The sequence below is a fragment of the Pseudophryne corroboree genome, chromosome 11 (genome assembly GCF_028390025.1).
Source record: "Pseudophryne corroboree isolate aPseCor3 chromosome 11, aPseCor3.hap2, whole genome shotgun sequence".
Taxonomy (NCBI): domain Eukaryota; kingdom Metazoa; phylum Chordata; class Amphibia; order Anura; family Myobatrachidae; genus Pseudophryne; species Pseudophryne corroboree.
The window spans coordinates 165,375,969-165,401,102 of NC_086454.1; the positions used below are offsets into that span (position 1 = coordinate 165,375,969).

A 25,134-nucleotide genomic window follows, 5' to 3' on the forward strand; every position below is an offset into this window, starting at 1 on the left:
GTGTATAAATAACTTTTAACACAAAAAATATATAATGGGGAAGTAGCTTAATGTGCCCTTTGGAAATAGAGAATGCTAGCACATTTTGGAATGCAAAGCTTAAGAAAATACAAACTTCAATCCATAGGAAAGCACTTTTTGTTCAGTCTACACTCTGTAATCATACTATATCTTAATTTACAAATTGTGATGTCATAATCAGACTTAACTCACAAGAGACTTTCATCCTTGGTCTATAAAAAAGGCAGTCCTCTGTTATAAAGCTTGAAACAATTGTAAGTGGCTGATAGGCAAATATGACAATACAGAAAAACTGTCAATTCAATGCTAGGATAACATAAGGGGTGATGCTCCAACTGAAATTGGTCCTAGGCATTTGGGTTTCTAGTATTTATCTTCTCCTTAAAAATAGGTTACTTTTTATATATTATCATTGGTTTTAGACAAATATTCTACATAACACCTATTGCATCCCTGAGCTTATTAGAAACTTGAAATCATATATATAAAGTATTGAATTTCTTTTCTTTGCATTTAAAAGATGAGCTCAGTTCAGTAGAAGCCTTTGCTCAGTTGAGGGTTCCATGGTGTAATGGTTAGCACTCTGGACTTTGAATCCAGTAATCCGAGTTCAAATCTCGGTGGAACCTAATGTTGATTATTTCTTCTTTTGTTTAAAGCTCCATTTTCATTCAAAGTATGAGTATTGCAAATCTTCATTTACAATTCATATAAATTCCATCATTTTCAGTGGTGTCCTTTGTCTAAACTCATTTTGAAACTTTTCAAATCAGAAGTATGTCAAATATTTGGAAATAAGAAAAGATGCAATAAGAATGCAGAGATCCATTACTTGTGCTCTGGTGTTTAGAAATTCTCCATTTAAATTTTTTTTACTTCAGTGTGCACTAATGAGAAGGGAGAACGTATCTTCTTCTTCTAGTAACACCTAGTGCCCTCTATGTTTGAGCAGCAATATAATAACTGATTAATTTGCCCTTGCAAATCTTAGGTATGCCATATTGCTCAATTTGAGACAAAAGTCAATGAGCCATGTAGAGAAAAATCTTCATCAGCCAAAGGATGACACTCATGCTGTCTTCTGATATGGATTTGAAGAGATTTTGTGATATATGTGTCTATTATGTTTTCAAGTATTCATGCTACACCGATGAGCTTATTCCATTCTTGTCCATCAAGAAAAGCAAGTAGCCAAAACAGGAATTGAACCCATGAACTTGGGATTACGAGTGCCACGCTCTTACCAACTGAGCTAACTGTCGACAGATGTTTTAAGAAGCAAACACAAAACTGGCAAATGTACCTCAAAGCACAGAACATATTTTGTTTGCATAGCATTTAATTTTTTAAGGAACAGCTTAAGCCATAGAGTCACTTGAAGCATGGGTATCATAAAAATGCACCAGTTTCTTTCCACATTGCAGAATAAAAAAAATGATTAGATAGGACAACAACAAAGATTAATGCATCTAATAATAGTATAAAAATAGACAATTTAGACAAGGAGTAAATGCAATTCTAAGCAAAATCAATCTGATAAATCTAATGCACAATCTTTCTTATCCATTTACAGATTGTTGATAAAGATAATCCCAGGATGTAATTCATTATGTGTTAAATTTAGTATGTTTTACCAAGTTGTGTATAAATAACTTTTAACACAAAAAATATATAATGGGGAAGTAGCTTAATGTGCCCTTTGGAAATAGAGAATGCTAGCACATTTTGGAATGCAAAGCTTAAGAAAATACAAACTTCAATCCATAGGAAAGCACTTTTTGTTCAGTCTACACTCTGTAATCATACTATAGCTTAATTTACAAATTGTGATGTCATAATCAGACTTAACTCACAAGAGACTTTCATCCTTGGTCTATAAAAAAGGCAGTCCTCTGTTATAAAGCTTGAAACAATTGTAAGTGGCTGATATGCAAATATGACAATACAGAAAAACTGTCAATTCAATGCTAGGATAACATAAGGGGTGATGCTCCAACTGAAATTGGTCCTAGGCATTTGGGTTTCTAGTATTTATCTTCTCCTTAAAAATAGGTTACTTTTTATATATTATCATTGGTTTTAGACAAATATTCTACATAACACCTATTGCATCCCTGAGCTTATTAGAAACTTGAAATCATATATATAAAGTATTGAATTTCTTTTCTTTGCATTTAAAAGATGAGCTCAGTTCAGTAGAAGTCTTTGCTCAGATGAGGGTTCCATGGTGTAATGGTTAGCACTCTGGACTTTGAATCCAGTAATCCGAGTTCAAATCTCAGTGGGACCTAATGTTGATTATTTCTTCTTTTGTTTAAAGCTCCATTTTCATTCAAAGTATGAGTATTGCAAATCTTCATTTACAAAAACATATAAATTCCATCATTTTCAGTGGTGTCCTTTGTCTAAACTCATTTTTAAACTTTTCAAATCAGAAGTATGTCAAATATTTGGAAATAAGAAAAGATGCAATAAGAATGCAGAGATCCATTACTTGTGCTCTGGTGTTTATAAATTCACCATTTTAATTTTTTCTTCTTCAGTGTGCACTAATGGGAGGGGAGAACGTATCTTCTTCTTCTAGTAACACCTAGTGCCCTCTATGTTTGAGCAGCAATATAATAACTGATTAATTTGCCATTGCAAATCTTAGGTATGCCATATTGCTCGATTTGAGACAAAAGTCAATGAGCCATGTAGAGAAAAATCTTCATCAGCCAAAGGATGACACTCATGCTGGCTTCTGATATGGATTTGAAGAGATTTTGTGATATATTTGTCTATTATGTTTTCAAGTATTCATGCTACACCGATGAGCTTATTCCATTCTTGTCCATCAAGAAAAGCAAGTAGCCAATACAGGGATCGAACCCATGACCTTGGGATTACGAGCGCCACGCTTTAACCAACTGAGCTAACTGGCCACCGATGTTACTAGAAGCAAACACAAAACTGGCAAATGTACCTCAAAGCACAGAACATATTTTGTTTGCATAGCATTTAATTTTTCAAGGAACAGCTTAAGCCATAGAGTCACTTGAAGCATGGGTATCATAAAAATGCACCAGTTTCTTTCCACATTGCAGATTAAAAAAAATGATAAGATAGGACAACAACAAAGATTAATGCATCTAATAATAGTATAAAAATAGACAATTTAGACAATGAGTAAATGCAATTCTAAGCAAAATCAATCTGATAAATCTAATGCACAATCTTTCTTATCCATTTACAGATTGTTGATAAAGATAATCCCAGGATGTAATTCATTATGTGTTAAATTTAGTATGTTTTACCAAGTTGTGTATAAATAACTTTTAACACAAAAAATATATAATGGGGAAGTAGCTTAATGTGCCCTTTGGAAATAAAGAATGCTAGCACATTTTGGAATGCAAAGCTTAAGAAAATACAAACTTCAATCCATAGGAAAGCACTTTTTGTTCAGTCTACACTCTGTAATCATACTATAGCTTAATTTACAAATTGTGATGTCATAATCAGACTTAACTCACAAGAGACTTTCATCCTTGGTCTATAGAAAAGGCAGTCCTCTGTTATAAAGCTTGAAACAATTGTATCAATCAGATTGATTTTGCTTAGAATTGCATTTACTCCTTGTCTAAATTGTCTATTTTTATACTATTATTAGATGCATTAATCTTTGTTGTTGTCCTATCTAATCATTTTTTTTATTCTGCAATGTGGAAAGAAACTGGTGCATTTTTATGATACCCATGCTTCAAGTGACTCTATGGCTTAAGCTGTTCCTTGAAAAATTAAATGCTATGCAAACAAAATATGTTCTGTACTTTGAGGTACATTTGCCAGTTTTGTGTTTGTTTCTTAAAACATCTGTGGACAGTTAGCTCAGTTGGTTAGGGCATGGCACTCGTAATGCAAAGGTCATGGGTTCGATTCCCATTTTGGCTTCTTGCTTTTCTTGATGGACAAGAAAGGAATAAGCTCATCGGTGTAGCATGAATACTTGAAAATATAATAGACACATATATCACAAAATCTCTTCAAATCCATATCAGAAGCCAGCATGAGTGTCATCCTTTGGCTGATGAAGATTTTTCTCTACATGGCTTATTGACTTTTGTCTCAAATCGAGCAATATGGCATACCTAAGATTTGCAAGGGCAAATTAATCAGTTATTATATTGCTGCTCAAACATAGAGGGCACTAGGTGTTACTAGAAGAAGAAGATACGTTCTCCCTTCTCATTAGTGCACACTGAAGTAAAAAAAATTAAAATGGAGAATTTCTAAACACCAGAGCACAAGTAATGGATCTCTGCATTCAAATTGCATCTTTTCTTATTTCCAAATATTTGACATACTTCTGATTTGAAAAGTTTAAAAATGAGTTTAGACAAAGGACACCACTGAAAATGATGGAATTTATATGAATTGTAAATGAAGATTTGCAATACTCATACTTTGAATGAAAATGGAGCTTTAAACAAAAGAAGAAATAATCAACATTAGGTCCCACCGAGATTTGAACTCAGATTACTGGATTCAAAGTCCAGAGTGCTAACCATTACACCATGGAACCCTCAACAGAGCAAAGACTTCTACTGAACTGAGCTCATCTTTTAAATGCAAAGAAAAGAAATTCAATACTTTATATATATGATTTCAAGTTATTAATAAGCTCAGGGATGCAATAGGTGTTATGTAGAATATTTGTCTAAAACCAATGATAATATATAAAAAGTAACCTATTTTTAAGGAGAAGATAAATACTAGAAACCCAAATGCCTAGGACCAATTTCAGTTGGAGCATCACCCCTTATGTTATCCTAGCATTGAATTGACAGTTTTTCTGTATTGTCATATTTGCCTATCAGCCACTTACAATTGTTTCAAGCTTTATAACAGAGGACTGCCTTTTTTATAGACCAAGGATGAAAGTCTCTTGTGAGTTAAGTCTGATTATGACATCACAATTTGTAAATTAAGATATAGTATGATTACAGAGTGTAGACTGAACAAAAAGTGCTTTCCTATGGATTGAAGTTTGTATTTTCTTAAGCTTTGCATTTCAAAATGTGCTAGCAATCTCTATTTCCAAAGGGCACATTAAGCTACTTCCCCATTATATATTTTTTGTGTTAAAAGTTATTTATACAAAACTTGGTAAAACATACTAAATGTAACACATAATGAATTACATCCTGGGATTATCTTTATCAACAATCTGTAAATGGATAAGAAAGATTGTGCATTAGATTTATCAGATTGATTTTGCTTAGAATTGCATTTACTCCTTTTCTAAATTGTCTATTTTTATACTATTATTAGATGCATTAATCTTTGTTGTTGTCCTATCTAATCATTTTTTTTATTCTGCAATGTGGAAAGAAACTGGTGCATTTTTATGATACCCATGCTTCAAGTGACTCTATGGCTTAAGCTGTTACTTGAAAAATTAAATGCTATGCAAACAAAATATGTTCTGTACTGTGAGGTACATTTGCCAGTTTTGTGTTTGCTTCTTAAAACATCTGTGGACAGTTAGCTCAGTTGGTTAGGGCATGGCACTCGTAATGCCAAGGTCATGGGTTCGATTCCCGTTTTGGCTTCTTGCTTTTCTTTATATGACAATACAGAAAAACTGTCAATTCAATGCTAGGATAACATAAGGGGTGATGCTCCAACTGAAATTGGTCCTAGGCATTTGGGTTTCTAGTATTTATCTTCTCCTTAAAAATAGGTTACTTTTTATATATTATCATTGGTTTTATACAAATATTCTACATAACACCTATTGCATCCCTGAGCTTATTAATAACTTGAAATCATATATATAAAGTATTGAATTTCTTTTCTTTGCATTTAAAAGATGAGCTCAGTTCAGTAGAAGTATCTGCTCAGTTGAGGGTTCCATGGTGTAATGGTTAGCACTCTGGACTTTGAGTCCAGTAATCCGAGTACAAATCTCGGTGGGACCTAATGTTGATTATTTCTTCTTTTGTTTAAAGCTCCATTTTCATTCAAAGTATGAGTATTTCAAATCTTCATTTACAAAACATATAAATTCCATCATTTTCAGTGGTGTCCTTTGTCTAAACTCATTTTTAAACTTTTCAAATCAGAAGTATGTCAAATATTTGGAAATAAGAAAAGATGCAATAAGAATGCTGAGATCCATTACTTGTGCTCTGGTGTTTATAAATTCTCCATTTTAATTTTTTTTTCTTCAGTGTGCACTAATGGGAGGGGAGAACGTATCTTCTTCTAGTAACACCTAGTGCCCTCTATGTTTGAGCAGCAATATAATAACTGATTAATTTGCCATTGCAAATCTTAGGTATGCCATATTGCTCGATTTGAGACAAAAGTCAATGAGCCATGTAGAGAAAAATCTTCATCAGCCAAAGGATGACACTCATGCTGGCTTCTGATATGGATTTGAAGAGATTTTGTGATATATGTGTCTATTATGTTTTCAAGTATTCATGCTACACTGATGAGCTTATTCCATTCTTGTCCATCAAGAAAATCAAGTAGCCAATACAGGGATCGAACCCATGTCCTTGGGATTACGAGCGCCACGCTTTAACCAACTGAGCTAACTGTCCACAGATGTTGTAAGAAGCAAACACAAAACTGGCAAATGTACCTCAAAGCACAGAACATATTTTGTTTGCATAGCATTTAATTTTTCAAGGAACATCTTAAGCCATAGAGTCACTTGAAGCATGGGTATCATAAAAATGCACCAGTTTCTTTCCACATTGCAAAATAAAAAAAATGATTAGATAGGACAACAACAAAGATTAATGCATCTAATAATAGTATAAAAATAGACAATTTAGACAAGGAGTAAATGCAATTCTAAGCAAAATCAATCTGATAAATCTAATGCACAATCTTTCTTATCCATTTACAGATTGTTGATAAAGATAATCCCAGGATGTAATTCATTATGTGTTAAATTTAGTATGTTTTACCAAGTTGTGTATAAATAACTTTTAACACAAAAAATATATAATGGGGAAGTAGCTTAATGTGCCCTTTGGAAATAGAGAATGCTAGCACATTTTGGAATGCAAAGCTTAAGAAAATACAAACTTCAATCCATAGGAAAGCACTTTTTGTTCAGTCTACACTCTGTAATCATACTATATCTTAATTTACAAATTGTGATGTCATAATCAGACTTAACTCACAAGAGACTTTCATCCTTGGTCTATAAAAAAGGCAGTCCTCTGTTATAAAGCTTGAAACAATTGTAAGTGGCTGATAGGCAAATATGACAATACAGAAAAACTGTCAATTCAATGCTAGGATAACATAAGGGGTGATGCTCCAACTGAAATTGGTCCTAGGCATTTGGGTTTCTAGTATTTATCTTCTCCTTAAAAATAGGTTACTTTTTATATATTATCATTGGTTTTAGACAAATATTCTACATAACACCTATTGCATCCCTGAGCTTATTAGAAACTTGAAATCATATATATAAAGTATTGAATTTCTTTTCTTTGCATTTAAAAGATGAGCTCAGTTCAGTAGAAGCCTTTGCTCAGTTGAGGGTTCCATGGTGTAATGGTTAGCACTCTGGACTTTGAATCCAGTAATCCGAGTTCAAATCTCGGTGGAACCTAATGTTGATTATTTCTTCTTTTGTTTAAAGCTCCATTTTCATTCAAAGTATGAGTATTGCAAATCTTCATTTACAATTCATATAAATTCCATCATTTTCAGTGGTGTCCTTTGTCTAAACTCATTTTGAAACTTTTCAAATCAGAAGTATGTCAAATATTTGGAAATATGAAAAGATGCAATAAGAATGCAGAGATCCATTACTTGTGCTCTGGTGTTTTGAAATTCTCCATTTAAATTTTTTTTACTTCAGTGTGCACTAATGAGAAGGGAGAACGTATCTTCTTCTTCTAGTAACACCTAGTGCCCTCTATGTTTGAGCAGCAATATAATAACTGATTAATTTGCCCTTGCAAATCTTAGGTATGCCATATTGCTCAATTTGAGACAAAAGTCAATGAGCCATGTAGAGAAAAATCTTCATCAGCCAAAGGATGACACTCATGCTGGCTTCTGATATGGATTTGAAGAGATTTTGTGATATATGTGTCTATTATGTTTTCAAGTATTCATGCTACACCGATGAGCTTATTCCATTCTTGTCCATCAAGAAAAGCAAGTAGCCAAAACAGGAATTGAACCCATGAACTTGGGATTACGAGTGCCACGCTCTAACCAACTGAGCTAACTGTCGACAGATGTTTTAAGAAGCAAACACAAAACTGGCAAATGTACCTCAAAGCACAGAACATATTTTGTTTGCATAGCATTTAATTTTTTAAGGAACAGCTTAAGCCATAGAGTCACTTGAAGCATGGGTATCATAAAAATGCACCAGTTTCTTTCCACATTGCAGAATAAAAAAAATGATTAGATAGGACAACAACAAAGATTAATGCATCTAATAATAGTATAAAAATAGACAATTTAGACAAGGAGTAAATGCAATTCTAAGCAAAATCAATCTGATAAATCTAATGCACAATCTTTCTTATCCATTTACAGATTGTTGATAAAGATAATCCCAGGATGTAATTCATTATGTGTTTAATTTAGTATGTTTTACCAAGTTGTGTATAAATAACTTTTAACACAAAAAATATATAATGGGGAAGTAGCTTAATGTGCCCTTTGGAAATAAAGAATGCTAGCACATTTTGGAATGCAAAGCTTAAGAAAATACAAACTTCAATCCATAGGAAAGCACTTTTTGTTCAGTCTACACTCTGTAATCATACTATAGCTTAATTTACAAATTGTGATGTCATAATCAGACTTAACTCACAAGAGACTTTCATCCTTGGTCTATAAAAAAGGCAGTCCTCTGTTATAAAGCTTGAAACAATTGTAAGTGGCTGATATGCAAATATGACAATACAGAAAAACTGTCAATTCAATGCTAGGATAACATAAGGGGTGATGCTCCAACTGAAATTGGTCCTAGGCATTTGGGTTTCTAGTATTTATCTTCTCCTTAAAAATAGGTTACTTTTTATATATTATCATTGGTTTTAGACAAATATTCTACATAACACCTATTGCATCCCTGAGCTTATTAGAAACTTGAAATCATATATATAAAGTATTGAATTTCTTTTCTTTGCATTTAAAAGATGAGCTCAGTTCAGTAGAAGTCTTTGCTCAAATGAGGGTTCCATGGTGTAATGGTTAGCACTCTGGACTTTGAATCCAGTAATCCGAGTTCAAATCTCGGTGGGACCTAATGTTGATTATTTCTTCTTTTGTTTAAAGCTCCATTTTCATTCAAAGTATTAGTATTGCAAATCTTCATTTACAATTCATATAAATTCCATCATTTTAAGTGGTGTCCTTTGTCTAAACTCATTTTTAAACTTTTCAAATCAGAAGTATGTCAAATATTTGGAAATAAGAAAAGATGCAATAAGAATGCAGAGATCCATTACTTGTGCTCTGGTGTTTAGAAATTCTCCATTTTAATTTTTTTTACTTCAGTGTGCACTAATGAGAAGGGAGAACGTATCTTCTTCTTCTAGTAACACCTAGTGCCCTCTATGTTTGAGCAGCAATATAATAACTGATTAATTTACCCTTGCAAATCTTAGGTATGCCATATTGCTCTTTTTGAGACAAAAGTCAATGAGCCATGTAGAGAAAAATCTTCATCAGCCAAAGGATGACACTCATGCTGGCTTCTGATATGGATTTGAAGAGATTTTGTGATATATGTGTCTATTATATTTTCAAGTATTCATGCTACACCGATGAGCTTATTCCATTCTTGTCCATCAAGAAAAGCAAGTAGCCAAAACAGGAATCGAACCCATGACCTTGGCATTATGAGTGCCACGCTCTAACCAACTGAGCTAACTGTCCACAGATGTTTTAAGAACAAACACAAAACTGGCAAATGTACCTCAAAGTACAGAACATATTTTGTTTGCATAGCATTTAATTTTTCAAGGAACAGCTTAAGCCATAGAGTCACTTGAAGCATGGGTATCATAAAAATGCACCAGTTTCTTTCCACATTGCAGAATAAAAAAAATGATTAGATAGGACAACAACAAAGATTAATGCATCTAATAATAGTATAAAAATAAACAATTTAGACAAGGAGTAAATGCAATAATAAGCAAAATCAATCTGATAAATCTAATGCACAATCTTTCTTATCCATTTACAGATTGTTGATAAAAAGATAATCCCAGGATGTAATTCATTATGTGTTAAATTTAGTATGTTTTACCAAGTTGTGTATAAATAACTTTTAACACAAAAAATATATAATGGGGAAGTAGCTTAATGTGCCCTTTGGAAATAGAGAATGCTAGCACATTTTGGAATGCAAAGCTTAAGAAAATACAAACTTCAATCCATAGGAAAGCACTTTTTGTTCAGTCTACAATCTGTAATCATACTATAGCTTAATTTACAAATTGTGATGTCATAATCAGACTTAACTCACAAGAGACTTTCATCCTTGGTCTATAAAAAAGGCAGTCCTCTGTTATAAAGCTTGAAACAATTGTAAGTGGCTGATATGCAAATATGACAATACAGAAAAACTGTCAATTCAATGCTAGGATAACATAAGGGGTGATGCTCCAACTGAAATTGGTCCTAGGCATTTGGGTTTCTAGTATTTATCTTCTCCTTAAAAATAGGTTACTTTTTATATATTATCATTGGTTTTAGACAAATATTCTACATAACACCTATTGCATCCCTGAGCTTTTTAGAAACTTGAAATCATATATATAAAGTATTGAATTTCTTTTCTTTGCATTTAAAAGATGAGCTCAGTTCAGTAGAAGTCTTTGCTCAAATGAGGGTTCCATGGTGTAATGGTTAGCACTCTGGACTTTGAATCCAGTAATCCGAGTTCAAATCTCGGTGGGACCTAATGTTGATTATTTCTTCTTTTGTTTAAAGCTCCATTTTCATTCAAAGTATTAGTATTGCAAATCTTCATTTACAAAACATATAAATTCCATCATTTTCAGTGGTGTCCTTTGTCTAAACTCATTTTTAAACTTTTCAAATCAGAAGTATGTCAAATATTTGGAAATAAGAAAAGATGCAATAAGAATGCTGAGATCCATTACTTGTGCTCTGGTGTTTATAAATTCTCCATTTAAATTTTTTTTCTTCAGTGTGCACTAATGGGAGGGGAGAACGTATCTTCTTCTTCTAGTAACACCTAGTGCCCTCTATCTTTGAGCAGCAATATAATAACTGATTAATTTGCCATTGCAAATCTTAGGTATGCCATATTGCTCGATTTGAGACAAAAGTCAATGAGCCATGTAGAGAAAAATCTTCATCGGCCAAAGGATGACACTCATGCTGGCTTCTGATATGGATTTGAAGAGATTTTGTAATATATGTGTCTATTATGTTTTCAAGTATTCATGCTACACCGATGAGCTTATTCCATTCTTGTCCATCAAGAAAAGCAAGTAGCCAATACAGGGATCGAACCCATGACCTTAGGATTACGAGCGCCACACTCTAACCAACTGAGCTAACTGGCCACCGATGTTACTAGAAGCAAACATAAAAATGGCAAATGTACCTCAAAGCACATAACATATTTTGTTTGCATAGCATTTAATTTTTCAAGGAACAGCTTAAGCCATAGAGTCACTTGAAGCATGGGTATCATAAAAATGCACCAGTTTCTTTCCACATTGCAAAATACAAAAAATGATTAGATAGGACAACAACAAAGATTAATGCATCTAATAATAGTATAAAAATAGACAATTTAGACAAGGAGTAAATGCAATTCTAAGCAAAATCAATCTGATAAATCTAATGCACAATCTTTCTTATCCATTTACAGATTGTTGATAAAGATAATCCCAGGATGTAATTCATTATGTGTTAAATTTAGTATGTTTCACCAAGTTGTGTATAAATAACTTTTAACACAAAAAATATATAATGGGGAAGTAGCTTAATGTGCCCTTTGGAAATAAAGAATGCTAGCACATTTTGGAATGCAAAGCTTAAGAAAATACAAACTTCAATCCATAGGAAAGCACTTTTTGTTCAGTCTACACTCTGTAATCATACTATAGCTTAATTTACAAATTGTGATGTCATAATCAGACTTAACTCACAAGAGACTTTCATCCTTGGTCTATAAAAAAGGCAGTCCTCTGTTATAAAGCTTGAAACAATTGTAAGTGGCTGATATGCAAATATGACAATACAGAAAAACTGTCAATTCAATGCTAGGATAACATAAGGGGTGATGCTCCAACTGAAATTGGTCCTAGGCATTTGGGTTTCTAGTATTTATCTTCTCCTTAAAAATAGGTTACTTTTTATATATTATCATTGGTTTTAGACAAATATTCTACATAACACCTATTGCATCCCTGAGCTTATTAGAAATTTTAAATCATATATATAAAGTATTGAATTTCTTTTCTTTGCATTTAAAAGATGAGCTCAGTTCAGTAGAAGTCTTTGCTCAGTTGAGGGTTCCATGGTGTAATGGTTAGCACTCTGGACTTTGAATCCAGTAATCCGAGTTCAGATCTCGGTGGGACCTAATGTTGATTACTTCTTCTTTTGTTTAAAGCTCCATTTTCATTCAAAGTATGAGTATTGCAAATCTTCATTTACAAAACATATAAATTCCATCATTTTCAGTGGTGTCCTTTGTCTAAACTCATTTTTAAACTTTTCAAATCAGAAGTATGTCAAATATTTGGAAATAAGAAAAGATGCAATAAGAATGCTGAGATCCATTACTTGTGCTCTGGTGTTTATAAATTCTCCATTTTAATTTTTTTTTTCAGTGTGCACTAATGGGAGGGGAGAACGTATCTTCTTCTTCTAGTAACACCTAGTGCCCTCTATGTTTGAGCAGCAATATAATAACTGATTAATTTGCCATTGCAAATCTTAGGTATGCCATATTGCTCGAGTTGAGACAAAAGTCAATGAGCCATGTAGAGAAAAATCTTCATCAGCCAAAAGATGACACTCATGCTGGCTTCTGATATGGATTTGAAGAGATTTTGTGATATATGTGTCTATAATGTTTTCAAGTATTTATGCTACACCGATGAGCTTATTCCATTCTTGTCCATCAAGTAAATCAAGTAGCCAATACAGGGATCGAACCCATGACCTTGGGATTACAAGCGCCACACTCTAACCAACTGAGCTAACTGTCCACAGATGTTTTAAGAAGCAAACACAAAACTGGCAAATGTACCTCAAAGCACAGAACATATTTTGTTTGCATAGCATTTAATTTTTCAAGGAACAGCTTAAGCCATAGAGTCACTTGAAGCATGGGTATCATAAAAATGCACCAGTTTCTTTCCACATTGCAAAATAAAAAAAAATGATTAGATAGGACAACAACAAAGATTAATGCATCTAATAATTGTGTAAAAATAGACAATTTAGACAAGGAGTAAATGCAATTCTAAGCAAAATCAATCTGATAAATCTAATGCACAATCTTTCTTATCCATTTACAGATTGTTGATAAAGATAATCCCAGGATGTAATTCATTATGTGTTAAATTTAGTATGTTTTACCAAGTTGTGTATAAATAACTTTTAACACAAAAAATCTGTAATGGGGAAGTAGCTTAATGTGCCCTTTGGAAATAGAGAATGCTAGCACATTTTGGAATGCAAAGCTTAAGAAAATACAAACTTCAATCCATAGGAAAGCACTTTTTGTTCAGTCTACACTCTGTAATCATACTATAGCTTAATTTACAAATTGTGATGTCATAATCAGACTTAACTCACAAGAGACTTTCATCCTTGGTCTATAAAAAAGGCAGTCCTCTATTATAAAGCTTGAAACAATTGTAAGTGGCTGATATGCAAATATGACAATACAGAAAAACTGTCAATTCAATGCTAGGATAACATAAGGGGTGATGCTCCAACTGAAATTGGTCTTAGGCATTTGGGTTTCTAGTATTTATCTTCTCCTTAAAAATAGGTTACTTTTTATATATTATCATTGGTTTTAGACAAATATTCTACATAACACCTATTGCATCCCTGAGCTTATTAGAAACTTGAAATCATATATATAAAGTATTGAATTTCTTTTCTTTGCATTTAAAAGATGAGCTAAGTTCAGTAGAAGTCTTTGCTCAGATGAGGGTTCCATGGTGTAATGGTTAGCACTCTGAACTTTGAATCCAGTAATCCGAGTTCAAATCTCGGTGGGACCTAATGTTGATTATTTCTTCTTTTGTTTAAAGCTCCATTTTCATTCAAAGTATGAGTATTGCAAATCTTCATTTACAAAACATATAAATTCCATCATTTTCAGTGGTGTCCTTTGTCTAAACTAATTTTTAAACTTTTCAAATCAGAAGTATGTCAAATATTTGGAAATAAGAAAAGATGCAATAAGAATGCTGAGATCCATTACTTGTGCTCTGGTGTTTATAAATTCTCCATTTTAATTTTTTTTTTCAGTATGCACTAATGGGAGGGGAGAACGTATCTTCTTCTTCTAGTAACACCTAGTGCCCTCTATGTTTGAGCAGCAATATAATAACTGATTAATTTGCCATTGCAAATCTTAGGTATGCCATATTGCTCGAGTTGAGACAAAAGTCAATGAGCCATGTAGAGAAAAATCTTCATCAGCCAAAAGATGACACTCATGCTGGCTTCTGATATGGATTTGAAGAGATTTTGTGATATATGTGTCTATAATGTTTTCAAGTATTCATGCTACACCGATGAGCTTATTCCATTCTTGTCCATCAAGAAAATCAAGTAGCCAATACAGGGATGGAACCCATGATCTTGGGATTACAAGCGCCACACTCTAACCAACTGAGCTAACTGTCCACAGACGTTTTAAGAAGCAAACACAAAACTGGCAAATGTACCTCAAAGCACAGAACATATTTTGTTTGCATAGCATTTAATTTTTCAAGGAACAGCTTAAGCCATAGAGTCACTTGAAGCATGGGTATCATAAAAATGCACCAGTTTCTTTCCACATTGCAAAATAAAAAAAATGATTAGATAGGACAACAACAAAGATTAATGCATCTAATAATAGTATAAAAATAGACAATTTAGACAAGGAGTAAATGCAATTCTAAGCAAAATCAATCTGATAAATCTAATGCACAATCTTTCTTATCCATTTACAGATTGTTGATAAAGATAATCCCAGGATGTAATTCATTATGTGTTAAATTTAGTATGTTTTACCAAGTTGTGTATAAATAACTTTTAACACAAAAAATATATAATGGGGAAGTAGCTTAATGTGCCCTTTGGAAATAGAGAATGCTAGCACATTTTGGAATGCAAAGCTTAAGAAAATACAAACTTCAATCCATAGGAAAGCACTTTTTGTTCAGTCTACACTCTGTAATCATACTATAGCTTAATTTACAAATTGTGATGTCATAATCAGACTTAACTCACAAGAGACTTTCATCCTTGGTCTATAAAAAGGCAGTCCTCTGTTATAAAGCTTGAAACAATTGTAAGTGGCTGATATGCAAATATGACTATACAGAAAAACTGTCAATTCAATGCTAGGACAACATAAGGGGTGATGCTCCAACTGAAATTGGTCCTAGGCATTTGGGTTTCTAGTATTTATCTTCTCCTTTAAAAATAGGTTACTTTTTATATATTATCATTGGTTTTAGACAAATATTCTACATAACACCTATTGCATCCCTGAGCTTATTAGAAACTTGAAATCATATATATAAAGTATTGAATTTATTTTCTTTGCATTTAAAAGATGAGCTCAGTTCAGTAGAAGTCTTTGCTCAGATGAGGGTTCCATGGTGTAATTGTTAGCACTCTTGACTTTGAATCCAGTAATCTGAGTTCAAATCTCGGTGGGACCTAATGTTGATTATTTCTTCTTTTGTTTAAAGCGCCATTTTCATTCAAAGTATGAGTATTGCAAATCTTCATTTACAATTCATATAAATTCCATCATTTTCAGTGGTGTCCTTTGTCTAAACTCATTTTTAAACTTTTCAAATCAGAAGTATGTCAAATATTTGGAAATAAGAAAAGATGCAATAAGAATGCTGAGATCCATTACTTGTGCTCTGGTGTTTATAAATTCTCCATTTTAATTTTTTTTTTCAGTGTGCACTAATGGGAGGGGAGAACGTATCTTCTTCTTCTAGTAACACCTAGTGCCCTCTATGTTTGAGCAGCAATATAATAACTGATTAATTTGCCATTGCAAATCTTAGGTATGCCATATTGCTCGAGTTGAGACAAAAGTCAATGAGCCATGTAGAGAAAAATCTTCATCAGCCAAAAGATGACACTCATGCTGGCTTCTGATATGGATTTGAAGAGATTTTGTGATATATGTGTCTATAATGTTTTCAAGTATTCATGCTACACCGATGAGCTTATTCCATTCTTGTCCATCAAGAAAATCAAGTAGCCAATACAGGGATCGAACCCATGACCTTGGGTTTACAAGCGCCACACTCTAACCAACTGAGCTAACTGTCCACAGATGTTTTAAGAAGCAAACACAAAACTGGCAAATGTACCTCAAAGCACAGAACATATTTTGTTTGCATAGCATTTAATTTTTCAAGGAACAGCTTAAGCCATAGAGTCACTTGAAGCATGGGTATCATAAAAATGCACCAGTTTCTTTCCACATTGCAAAATAAAAAAAATGATTAGATAGGACAACAACAAAGATTAATGCATCTAATAATAGTATAAAAATAGACAATTTAGACAAGGAGTAAATGCAATTCTAAGCAAAATCAATCTGATAAATCTAATGCACAATCTTTCTTATCCATTTACAGATTGTTGATAAAGATAATCCCAGGATGTAATTCATTATGTGCTAAATTTAGTATGTTTTATCAAGTTGTGTATAAATAACTTTTAACACAAAAAATATATAATGGGGAATTAGCTTAACATGCCCTTTGGAAATAGAGAATACTAGCACATTTTGGAATGCAAAGCTTAAGAAAATACAAACTTCAATCCATAGGAAAGCACTTTTTGTTCAGTCTACACTCTGTAATCATACTATAGCTTAATTTATAAATTGTGATGTCATAATCAGACAACTCACAAGAGACTTTCATCCTTGGTCTATAAAAAAGGCAGTCCTCTGTTATAAAGCTTGAAACAATTGTAAGTGGCTGATATGCAAATATGACAATACAGAAAAACTGTCAATTCAATGCTAGGATAACATAAGGGGTGATGCTCCAACTGAAATTGGTCCTAGGTATTTGGGTTTCTAGTATTTATCTTCTCCTTAAAAATAGGTTACTTTTTATATATTATCATTGGTTTTAGTCAAATATTCTACATAACACCTATTGCATCCCTGAGCTTATTAGAAACTTGAAATCATATATATAAAGTATTGAATTTATTTTCTTTGCATTTAAAAGATGAGCTCAGTTCAGTAGAAGTATTTGCTCAGATGAGGGTTCCATGGTGTAATGGTTAGCACTCTGGACTTTGAATCCAGTAATCCGAGTTCAAATCTCGGTGGGACCTAATGTTGATTATTTCTTCTTTGTTTAAAGCTCCATTTTCATTCAAAGTATGAGTATTGAAAATCTTCATTTACAAAACATATAAATTCCATCATTTTCAGTGGTGTCTTTTGTCTAAACTCATTTTTAAACTTTTCAAATCAGAAGTATGTCAAATATTTGGAAATAAGATAAGATGCAATAAGAATGCTGAGATCCATTACTTGTGCTCTGGTGTTTATAAATTCTCCATTTTTATTTTTTTTTCTTCAGTGTGCACTAATGGGAGGGGAGAACGTATCTTCTTCTTCTAGTAACACCTAGTGCCCTCTATGTTTGAGCAGCAATATAATAACTGATTAATTTGCCCTTGCAAATCTTAGGTATGCCATTTTGCTTGATTTGAGACAAAAGTCAATGAGCCATGTAGAGAAAAATCTTCATCAGCCAAAGGATGACACTCATGTTGGCTTCTGATATGGATTTGAAGAGATTTTGTGATATATGTGTCTATTATGTTTTCAAGTATTCATGCTACACCGATGAGCTTATTCCATTCTTGTCCATCAAGAAAAGCAAGTAGCCAAAACAGGGATCGAACCCATGACCTTGGCATTACGAGTGCCACGCTCTAACCAACTGAGCTAACTGTCCACCGATGTTACTAGAAGCAAACACAAAACTGGCAAATGTACCTCAAAGCACATAACATATTTTGTTTGCATAGCATTTAATTTTTCAAGGAACAGCTTAAGCCATAGAGTCACTTGAAGCATGGGTATCATAAAAATGCACCATTTTCTTTCCATATTGCAAAATAAAAAAATGATTAGATAGGACAACAGCAAAGATTAATGCATCTAATAATAGTATAAAAATAGACAATTTAGACAAGGAGTAAATGCAATTCTAAGCAAAATCCATCTGATAAATCTAATGCACAATCTTTCTTATCCATTTACAGATTGTTGATAAAGATAATCCCAGGATGTAATTCATTATGTGTTAAATTTAGTATGTTTTACCAAGTTGTGTATAAATAACTTTTAACACAAAAAATATATAATGGGGAAGTAGCTTAATGTGCCCTTTGGAAATAGAGAATGCTAGCACATTTTGGAATGCAAAGCTTAAGAAAATACAAACTTCAATCCATAGGAAAGCACTTTTTGTTCAGTCTACACTTTGAAATCATACTATATCTTAATTTACAAATTGTGATGTCATAATCAGACTTAACTCACAAGAGACTTTCATCCTTGGTCTAAAAAAAAGGCAGTCCTCTGTTATAAAGCTTGAAACAATTGTAAGTGGCTGATAGGCAAATATGACAATACAGAAAAACTGTCAATTCAATGCTAGGATAACATAAGGGGTGATGCTCCAACTGAAATTGGTCCTAGGCATTTGGGTTTCTAGTATTAATCTTCCCCTTAAAAATAGGTTACTTTTTATATATTATCATTGGTTTTAGACAAATATTCTACATAACACCTATTGCATCCCTGAGCTTATTAGAAACTTGAAATCATATATATAAAGTATTGAATTTCTTTTCTTTGCATTTAAAAGAAGAGCTCAGTTCAGTAGAAGTCTTTGCTCAGTTGAGGGTTCCATGGTGTAATGGTTAGCACTCTGGTCTTTGAATCCAGTAATCTGAGTTCAAATCTCGGTGGGACCTAAAGTTGATTATTTCTCCTTTTGTTTAAAGCTCCATTTTCATTCAAAGTATGAGTATTGCAAATCTTCATTTACAATTCATATAAATTCCATCATTTTCAGTGGTGTCCTTTGTCTAAACTCATTTTTAAACTTTTCAAATCAGAAGTATGTCAAATATTTGGAAATAAGAAAAGATGCAATAAGAATGCAGAGATCCATTACTTGTGCTCTGGTGTTTAGAAATTCTCCATTTTAATTTTTTTTACTTCAGTGTGCACTAATGAGAGGGGAGAACGTATCTTCTTCTTCTAGTAACACCTAGTGCCCTCTATGTTTGAGCAGCAATATAATAACTGATTAATTTGCCATTGCAAATCTTAGGTATGCCATATTGCTCGATTTGAGACAAAAGTCAATGAGCCATGTAGAGAAAAATCTTTATCAGCCAAAGGATGACACTCATGCTGGCTTCTGATATGGATTTGAAGAGATTTTGTGATATATGTGTCTATTATATTTTCTAGTATTCATGCTACACCGATGAGCTTATTCCATTCTTGTATATCAAGAAAAGCAAGTAGCCAAAACAGGGATCGAACCCATGACCTTGACATTACAAGTGCCATGCTCTAACCAACTGAGATAACTGGACACAGATGTTACTATAAGCAAACACAAAACTGGCAAATGAACCTCAAAGCACAGAACACATTTTTTTTTGCATAGCATTTCAAGAAACAGCTTAAGCCATAGTCATTTGTAGCATGGGTATCATAAAAATGCTCCAGTTTCTTTCCACATTGCAAAATAAAAAAATGATTAGATGGGACAACAACAAAGATTAATGCATCTAATAATAGTATAAAAATAGACAATTAAGACAAGGAGTAAATGCAATTCTCAGCAAAATCAATCTGATAAATCTAATGCACAATCTTACTTATCCATTTACAGATTGTTGATAAAGATAAACCCAGGATGTAATTCATTATGTGTTAAATTTAGTATGTTTTACCAAGTTGTGTATAAATAACTTTTAACACAAAAAATATATAATGGGGAAGTAGCTTAATGTGCCCTTTGGAAATAGAGAATGCTAGCACATTTTGGAATGCAAAGCTTAAGAAAATACAAACTTCAATCCATAGGAAAGCACTTTTTGTTCAGTCTACACTCTGTAATCATACTATAGCTTAATTTACAAATTGTGATGTCATAATCAGACTTAACTCACAAGAAACTTTCATCCTTGGTCTATAAAAAGGGCAGTCCTCTGTTATAAAGCTTGAAACAATTGTAAGTGGCTGATATGCAAATATGACAATACAGAAAAACTGTCAATTCAATGCTAGGATAACATAAGGGGTGATGCTCCAACTGAAATTGGTCCTAGGCATTTGGGTTTCTAGTATTTATCTTCTCCTTAAAAATAGGTTACTTTTTATATATTATCATTGGTTTTAGACAAATATTCTACATAACACCTATTGCATCCCTGAGCTTATTAGAAACTTGAAATCATATATATAAAGTATTGAATTTCTTTTCTTTGCATTTAAAAGATGAGCTCAGTTCAGTAGAAGTCTTTGCTCAGTTGAGGGTTCCATTATGTAATGGTTAGCACTCTGGACTTTGAATCCAGTAATCCGAGTTCAAATCTCGGTGGGACCTAATGTTGATTATTTCTCATTTTGTTTAAAGCTCCATTTTCATTCAAAGTATAAGTATTGCAAATCTGCATTTACAATTCATATAAATTCCATCATTTTCAGTGGTGTCCTTTGTCTAAACTCATTTTTAAACTTTTCAAATCAGAAGTATGTCAAATATTTGGAAATAAGAAAAGATGCAATAAGAATGCTGAGATCCATTACTTGTGCTCTGGTGTTTAGAAATTCTCCATTTTTTTTTTTACTTCAGTGTGCACTAATGAGAAGGGAGAACGTATCTTCTTCTTCTAGTAACACCTAGTGCCCTCTATGTTTGAGCAGCAATATAATAACTGATTAATTTGCCCTTGCAAATATTAGGTATGCCATATTGCTCGATTTGAGACAAAAGTCAATGAGCCATGTAGAGAAAAATCTTCATCAGCCAAAGGATGACACTCATGCTGGCTTCTGATATGGATTTGAAGAGATTTTGTAATATATGTGTCTATTATATTTTCAAGCATTCATGCTACACCGATGAGCTTATTCCATTCTTGTCCATCAAGAAAAGCAAGTAGCCAAAACAGGGATCGAACCCATGACCTTGGCATTAAGAGTGCCAAGCTCTAACCAACTGAGCTAACTGTCCACAGATGTTTCAAGAAGCAAACACAAAACTGGCAAATGTACCTCAAAGCACAGAACATATTTTGTTTGCATAGCATTTAATTTTTCAAGGAACAGCTTAAGCCATAGAGTCACTTGAAGCATGGGTATCATAAAAATGCACCAGTTTCTTTCCACATTGCAAAATAAAAAAAAGATTAGATAGGACAACAACAAAGATTAATGCATCTAATAATAGTATAAAAATAGACAATTTAGACAAGGAGTAAATGCAATTCTAAGCAAAATCAATCTGATAAATCTAATGCACAATCTTTCTTATCCATTTACAGATTGTTGATAAAGATAATCCCAGGATGTAATTCATTATGTGTTAAATTTAGTATGTTTTACCAAGTTGTGTATAAATAACTTTTAACACAAAAAATATATAATGGGGAAGTAGCTTAATGTGCCCTTTGGAAATAGAGAATGCTAGTACATTTTGGAATGCAAAGCTTAAGAAAATACAAACTTCAATCCATAGGAAAGCACTTTTTGTTCAGTCTACACTCTGTAATCATACTATAGCTTAATTTACAAATTGTGATGTCATAATCAGACTTAACTCACAAAAGACTTTCATCCTTGGTCTATAAAAAAGGCAGTCCTCTGTTATAAAGCTTGAAACAATTGTAAGTGGCTGATATGCAAATATGACAATACAGAAAAACTGTCAATTCAATGCTAGGATAACATAAGGGGTGATGCTCCAACTGAAATTGGTCCTAGGCATTTTGGTTTCTAGTATTTATCTTCTCCTTAAAAATAGGTTACTTTTTATATATTATCATTGGTTTTAGACAAATGTTCTACATAACACCTATTGCATCCCTGAGCTTATTAGAAACTTGAAATCATATATATAAAGTATTGAATTTCTTTTCTTTGCATTTAAAAGATGAGCTCAGTTCAGTAGAAGTCTTTGCTCAGTTGAGGGTTCCATGGTGTAATGGTTAGCACTCTGGACTTTGAATCCAGTAATCCGAGTTCAAATCTCGGTGGGACCTAATGTTGATTATTTCTTCTTTTGTTTAAAGCTCCATTTTCATTCAAAGTATGAGTATTGCAAATCTTCATTTACAAAACATATAAATTCCATCATTTTCAGTGGTGTCCTTTGTCTAAACTCATTTTTAAACTTTTCAAATCAGAAGTATGTCAAATATTTGGAAATAAGAAAAGATGCAATAAGGATGCTGAGATCCATTACTTGTGCTCTGGTGTTTAGAAATTCTCCATTTTAATTTTTTTTACTTCAGTGTGCACTAATGGGAGGGGAGAACGTATCTTTTTCTTCTAGTAACACCTAGTGCCCTCTATGTTTGAGCAGCAATATAATAACTGATTAATTTGCCCTTGTAAATCTTAGGTATGCCATAATGCTCGATTTGAGACAAAAGTCAATGAGCCATGTAGAGAAAAATCTTCATCAGCCAAAGGATGACACTCATGCTGGCTTCTGATACGGATTTGAAGAGATTTTGTGATATATGTGTCTATTATGTTTTCAAGAATTCATGCTACACCGATGAGCTAATTCCATTCTTGTCCATCAAGAAAAGCAAGTAACCAATACAGGGATTGAACCCATGACCTTGGCATTACAAGCACCACGCTCTAACCAACTGAGCTAACTGGCCACATATGTTATTATAAGCAAACACAAAACTGGCAAATGTACCTCAAAGCACAGAACATATTTTGTTTGCATGGCATTTAATTTTTCAAGGAACAGCTTAAGCCATAGAGTCACTTGAAGCATGGGTATCATAAAAATGCACCATTTTCTTTCCATATTGCAAAATAAAAAAATGATTAGATAGGACAACAACAAAGATTAATGCATCTAATAATAGTATAAAAATAGACAATTTAGACAAGGAGTAAATGCAATTCTAAGCAAAATCAATCTGATAAATCTAATGCACAATCTTTCTTATCCATTTACAGATTGTTGATAAAGATAATCCCAGGATGTAATTCATTATGTGTTAAATTTAGTATGTTTTACCAAGTTGTGTATAAATAACTTTTAACACAAAAAATATAATGGGGAATTAGCTTAACTTGCCCTTTGAAAATAGAGAATACTAGCACATTTTGGAATGCAAAGCTTAAGAAAATACAAACTTCAATCCATAGGAAAGCACTTTTTGTTCAGTCTACACTCTGTAATCATACTATAGCTTAATTTCAAATTGTGATGTCATAATCAGACTTAACTCACAAGAGACAAAAGTCAATGAGCCATGTAGAGAAAAATCTTCATCAGCCAAAGGATGACACTCATGCTGGCTTCTGATACGGATTTGAAGAGATTTTGTGATATATGTGTCTATTATGTTTTCAAGAATTCATGCTACACCGATGAGCTAATTCCATTCTTGTCCATCAAGAAAAGCAAGTAACCAATACAGGGATTGAACCCATGACCTTGGCATTACAAGCACCACGCTCTAACCAACTGAGCTAACTGGCCACATATGTTATTATAAGCAAACACAAAACTGGCAAATGTACCTCAAAGCACAGAACATATTTTGTTTGCATGGCATTTAATTTTTCAAGGAACAGCTTAAGCCATAGAGTCACTTGAAGCATGGGTATCATAAAAATGCACCATTTTCTTTCCATATTGCAAAATAAAAAAATGATTAGATAGGACAACAACAAAGATTAATGCATCTAATAATAGTATAAAAATAGACAATTTAGACAAGGAGTAAATGCAATTCTAAGCAAAATCAATCTGATAAATCTAATGCACAATCTTTCTTATCCATTTACAGATTGTTGATAAAGATAATCCCAGGATGTAATTCATTATGTGTTAAATTTAGTATGTTTTACCAAGTTGTGTATAAATAACTTTTAACACAAAAAATATAATGGGGAATTAGCTTAACTTGCCCTTTGAAAATAGAGAATACTAGCACATTTTGGAATGCAAAGCTTAAGAAAATACAAACTTCAATCCATAGGAAAGCACTTTTTGTTCAGTCTACACTCTGTAATCATACTATAGCTTAATTTCAAATTGTGATGTCATAATCAGACTTAACTCACAAGAGACTTTCATCCTTGGTCTATAAAAAAGGCAGTCCTCTGTTATAAAGCTTGAAACAATTGTAAGTGGCTGATATGCAAATATGACAATACAGAAAAACTGTCAATTCAATGCTAGGATAACATAAGGGGTGATGCTCCAACTGAAATTGGTCCTAGGCATTTGGGTTTCTAGTATTTATCTTCTCCTTAAAAATAGGTTACTTTTTATATATTATCATTGGTTTTAGACAAATATTCTACATAACACCTATTGCATCCCTGAGCTTATTAGAAACTTGAAATCATATATATAAAGTATTGAATTTCTTTTCTTTGCATTTAAAAGATGAGCTCAGTTCAGTAGAAGTCTTTGCTCAGTTGAGGGTTCCATGATGTAATGGTTAGCACTCTGGACTTTGAATCCAGTAATCCGAGTTCAAATCTCGGTGGGACCTAATGTTGATTATTTCTCATTTTGTTTAAAGCTCCATTTTCATTCAAAGTATGAGTATTGCAAATCTTCA

General features: G+C 32.8%; 19 non-coding genes across 19 annotated transcripts; 12 read left to right on the forward strand and 7 right to left on the reverse strand.

The window, feature by feature from the left end:
• The first annotated feature begins 578 nt into the window (after positions 1-578).
• TRNAQ-UUG (transfer RNA glutamine (anticodon UUG)) lies at positions 579-650 on the forward strand. The gene has a single exon. It is a non-coding gene; the product is annotated as a tRNA-Gln (tRNA).
• A 1,589-nt stretch (positions 651-2,239) lies between these two features.
• On the forward strand, positions 2,240-2,311 carry TRNAQ-UUG (transfer RNA glutamine (anticodon UUG)). The gene has a single exon. It is a non-coding gene; the product is annotated as a tRNA-Gln (tRNA).
• Positions 2,312-2,871: 560 nt separating this feature from the next.
• TRNAT-CGU (transfer RNA threonine (anticodon CGU)) lies at positions 2,872-2,945 on the reverse strand. Its single transcript has one exon. It is a non-coding gene; the product is annotated as a tRNA-Thr (tRNA).
• Positions 2,946-4,513: 1,568 nt separating this feature from the next.
• Positions 4,514-4,585, reverse strand: TRNAQ-UUG (transfer RNA glutamine (anticodon UUG)). The gene has a single exon. It is a non-coding gene; the product is annotated as a tRNA-Gln (tRNA).
• Positions 4,586-5,541: 956 nt separating this feature from the next.
• Positions 5,542-5,615, forward strand: TRNAT-CGU (transfer RNA threonine (anticodon CGU)). The gene has a single exon. It is a non-coding gene; the product is annotated as a tRNA-Thr (tRNA).
• Positions 5,616-7,570: 1,955 nt separating this feature from the next.
• TRNAQ-UUG (transfer RNA glutamine (anticodon UUG)) lies at positions 7,571-7,642 on the forward strand. The gene has a single exon. It is a non-coding gene; the product is annotated as a tRNA-Gln (tRNA).
• A 1,589-nt stretch (positions 7,643-9,231) lies between these two features.
• TRNAQ-UUG (transfer RNA glutamine (anticodon UUG)) lies at positions 9,232-9,303 on the forward strand. The gene has a single exon. It is a non-coding gene; the product is annotated as a tRNA-Gln (tRNA).
• A 559-nt stretch (positions 9,304-9,862) lies between these two features.
• Positions 9,863-9,936, reverse strand: TRNAM-CAU (transfer RNA methionine (anticodon CAU)). Its single transcript has one exon. It is a non-coding gene; the product is annotated as a tRNA-Met (tRNA).
• A 957-nt stretch (positions 9,937-10,893) lies between these two features.
• TRNAQ-UUG (transfer RNA glutamine (anticodon UUG)) lies at positions 10,894-10,965 on the forward strand. Its single transcript has one exon. It is a non-coding gene; the product is annotated as a tRNA-Gln (tRNA).
• Positions 10,966-11,523: 558 nt separating this feature from the next.
• TRNAT-CGU (transfer RNA threonine (anticodon CGU)) lies at positions 11,524-11,597 on the reverse strand. The gene has a single exon. It is a non-coding gene; the product is annotated as a tRNA-Thr (tRNA).
• Positions 11,598-12,553: 956 nt separating this feature from the next.
• TRNAQ-UUG (transfer RNA glutamine (anticodon UUG)) lies at positions 12,554-12,625 on the forward strand. Its single transcript has one exon. It is a non-coding gene; the product is annotated as a tRNA-Gln (tRNA).
• A 1,588-nt stretch (positions 12,626-14,213) lies between these two features.
• TRNAQ-UUG (transfer RNA glutamine (anticodon UUG)) lies at positions 14,214-14,285 on the forward strand. Its single transcript has one exon. It is a non-coding gene; the product is annotated as a tRNA-Gln (tRNA).
• Positions 14,286-17,529: 3,244 nt separating this feature from the next.
• TRNAQ-UUG (transfer RNA glutamine (anticodon UUG)) lies at positions 17,530-17,601 on the forward strand. The gene has a single exon. It is a non-coding gene; the product is annotated as a tRNA-Gln (tRNA).
• Positions 17,602-18,159: 558 nt separating this feature from the next.
• Positions 18,160-18,233, reverse strand: TRNAT-CGU (transfer RNA threonine (anticodon CGU)). Its single transcript has one exon. It is a non-coding gene; the product is annotated as a tRNA-Thr (tRNA).
• A 955-nt stretch (positions 18,234-19,188) lies between these two features.
• Positions 19,189-19,260, forward strand: TRNAQ-UUG (transfer RNA glutamine (anticodon UUG)). The gene has a single exon. It is a non-coding gene; the product is annotated as a tRNA-Gln (tRNA).
• Positions 19,261-22,497: 3,237 nt separating this feature from the next.
• TRNAQ-UUG (transfer RNA glutamine (anticodon UUG)) lies at positions 22,498-22,569 on the forward strand. Its single transcript has one exon. It is a non-coding gene; the product is annotated as a tRNA-Gln (tRNA).
• A 559-nt stretch (positions 22,570-23,128) lies between these two features.
• On the reverse strand, positions 23,129-23,202 carry TRNAT-UGU (transfer RNA threonine (anticodon UGU)). The gene has a single exon. It is a non-coding gene; the product is annotated as a tRNA-Thr (tRNA).
• A 765-nt stretch (positions 23,203-23,967) lies between these two features.
• On the reverse strand, positions 23,968-24,041 carry TRNAT-UGU (transfer RNA threonine (anticodon UGU)). The gene has a single exon. It is a non-coding gene; the product is annotated as a tRNA-Thr (tRNA).
• Positions 24,042-24,993: 952 nt separating this feature from the next.
• Positions 24,994-25,065, forward strand: TRNAQ-UUG (transfer RNA glutamine (anticodon UUG)). Its single transcript has one exon. It is a non-coding gene; the product is annotated as a tRNA-Gln (tRNA).
• Positions 25,066-25,134: the final 69 nt, after the last annotated feature.